The 2,760-nt window shown below is 69.1% G+C and overlaps 1 protein-coding gene across 1 annotated transcript in view; it reads left to right on the top strand.

The window, feature by feature from the left end:
* The first annotated feature begins 1,169 nt into the window (after positions 1-1,169).
* HAS3 (hyaluronan synthase 3) overlaps positions 1,170-2,760 on the top strand; it is a 5,111-nt gene continuing 3,520 nt past the window's right edge. Inside the window, exon 1 of the mRNA XM_010579549.1 lies at positions 1,170-1,555. The gene's annotated coding sequence lies outside the window, so the exon portion shown is untranslated. The remainder of the gene's footprint in view (positions 1,556-2,760) is intronic.

Below are 2,760 nucleotides of genomic sequence, written 5' to 3'. Positions count from 1 at the left end.
CATGGCGGAAGCGTCGTGAGCCCTGACGAGTCCCGTGGGAGGGTGGGCATCAGCCCCCAGGGCCGGCCCTGGGCTGGGGGAGCAGCTGATGGGGCCGGTGCCTCGGTGGGGTCCAGTGTGGTCAACCAGCACGGGGTGCCATGGCTGCCCCCATGGGGAGCCGGGAGGGATGGGGGGCTCTGGTGTCTGCACCCCCCCAGCCTGGGCTGCCATGCACCCCGCGATCTGGCAGGCAGCTGCCACACGGCCCTGCCTGGCTCTCCCTCAGCACCACGCTCACGCCATGGGGATGCTGGAGGGTCCTGGGACTGAAGAGCTGACTGGCGGCTCTTGCACACTTGCACACTCACTGCTGGGTGCCCACGGGCATGGAGGGAGCCTTTCTGGGTGCCAGCCCAGGGCGAGGGACAGGGACGATCCCCAGAGGCAACAGCTGAGCCGGCTCTAAATGTGATTTTAGCCAAATCCGAGTGATTTTCCCGGGCGGGGCAGAGGGAAACGGAGCCAGCATTGCTGAGCCCCTGCCCTGCCGGTGTGGTGGGGCTGTGGTGGGGACCCATCTCCTTTCACGGTGCCTCTGGGGAAGGTCCTGCCGTGGCACTGCCTGCCCTGCGCCCATTCCTGGGGTCTCCCTCACTGTGGGGTCTGAGGATAGGGCCCTTCCACTGTGGCACTAGGAGCCCCCTCCCTGCCAGGGCTGCCGTGTGTGCCGGGAAAACGGCCAGTGGCTGTGGGACCCTGCAGGGCGCCTGGCCAGGACCACCGCTCGGGGTCCCTGTGTGCTCAGGGACATCCCAGTGTTGGGGTCACCCCTCTCCCTCCAGCCAGGGCAGCCCTCATGGGTGCTGCAGCACCGCGGGCCCTGCTCCTGCGCCGGGAGCTGCCGTGTACCCACCGGGTGGGGAGAGCAGGGCTGGGGGTGGGGGTGCTGTGGGGTCCCACCAGAGTCCTTGGGGACCCAGCCCGGAGCCCCCCTCGCCCTGGGCAGCCCCCAGCCCTGCTATGCACAGCCCCGGGTACCCGTTTGCCGGCTGCCCCATGCCATGCCGGATGGTGTGAGGGGCCCAGCACCCCCCTTCCTTGCAAGGTTGGGGGTGCTGGGCTGTGTCTCCACCCCCAGCGAAGCCGCCTGCGCCAGGCCCACACCTCATCGTGCCGTGCCGTGCCGTGCCGTGCCGCTTGGCCGGGTGTGCACGGGCAGTGGGGAGCGCATTGTCCTCGCCGGAGAGCGGCAGCGGCCGAGCGCTTCTCCTTGCTCTTGCTGCCGTCAGCCTGCACCGGTGCCGGTGCCGGGCCGCGGGCACGCGCCGGGATGCTGCCATACCGGCTGTGCCTCCCCAGGGCCTGCCGTGAGCAGCAGAGGACGGTTTTTTGAATGAAAAGTCTCTTTTAATGCCGCTGGCCAGGCGCCGTCCAGCCGTCCTGCTGTGGGGAACAAGGAGGCGGCTGTGCCGGAGGAGGAGGGAGTTTGGTTTCCACCTTGTGCGGCGTTCCTGCGGCCAGTCGCCGGCCAGCAGCGGGGAGAGGTGCCCGGCAGCCGCGGGCACAACGAAAGGTAAGGAACCACGGGGTGACCCAGGGGCTGGGTCCCTGCCGAGGGGCATGGGGAGGGCTGCGGGCTGGGGACATGCTGCCCCTGTCCCCCTTCCTGCTTCCCGCAGACGGGAGCCTGCAGCCATGGGGACCCCACATGTGCCCAGCAGCACCGCAGCAGCGGCAGAGGCATGACCACATCAGGTCTGACCCGACCGCGCTGGGTTTCGCACCTCCACGCCCCACCGCTGCTGGGCTCAGCCGGGCCACGTGGGAGCCCCACTGGCAGTGCCGAGGGTCCCAGCGCATCCCTGCCCCGTCCCCGCCAGCCACGGGCTCACCAGTTCCTCACCACCCACTCCAGGCACTGCTCTGGCACCTACGGTGGGGAGTTTCCAGCTGGCATCACCATGGTGCTGGGGGTTTTGGCTGAGGGGGACTTACCTGGCCAGGGTGCTCCTGCCAGAGAGATCCCCTTCCTGGAGCTGGGAGGGTCCAGGCCTAATCCCAGTGTCACCTCGCACCTGGCTCCCAGCCCAGCAGGACACAATGGTCCGTATCAGGGTGAGGAACCCGAAAGTGCTGGATTTGAGCCCAAAGCTGAAGCTGCAGCTCCTCTGGACTCAGCATGGTCCTTCCTGGGGCTGGGTGCCCCTGCCATCAGCCCGACACAGGGACACTGTGTGTGACCAGCATAGGGTTGCTGTCCCCTGGGTGGCCCTGGTCCTGCCCTGGGACCCACCAGCCATGGGGACAAGGTGACACGGCAGGGCAGGCCCTGGGCATCCCCAGGTGGCTCATAGCCATGGGGGGACACGGTGGCACGGGGAGGTGACACGTAGGCATCATGAGAGGGGCCCCAAGAGTGGGGCTGGGGGATGGGGGAGGCAGACTGGCCCTGGGGGGTGGCACGGGGGGACCCTGAGGTGTCCCCGGGTGTCCCAGTGCTGCTCTGGGTGATGAGCTGTGGCCGGTCCCTGGTGCGGTGCTGTGCCGGTGCCCGTGACAGCTGCCACCATGCCATGCGATGCCAGTGCCGGGTGATGCCGGAGCCGGTGCAGCACCAGTGCCGGGTGATTCCGGTGCCAGGTGATGCCGGTGCCGGTGCCAGCGCAGCACCAGTGCCAGGTGATTCCGGCGCCGGGTGATGCCGGTGCAGCGCCAGTGCCGGGTGATGCCGGTGCCGGGTGATGCCGGGGCCGGTGCAGCGCCAGTGCCGGGTGATGC

Source organism: Haliaeetus leucocephalus, unplaced genomic scaffold (assembly GCF_000737465.1).
Source record: "Haliaeetus leucocephalus isolate CR32 unplaced genomic scaffold, Haliaeetus_leucocephalus-4.0 Scaffold668, whole genome shotgun sequence".
In the NCBI taxonomy this organism is placed as follows: Eukaryota; Metazoa; Chordata; class Aves; order Accipitriformes; family Accipitridae; genus Haliaeetus; species Haliaeetus leucocephalus.
The sequence above is the reverse complement of the archived record's forward strand: the minus strand, read 5'-3'. Positions and strand labels throughout refer to the sequence as shown.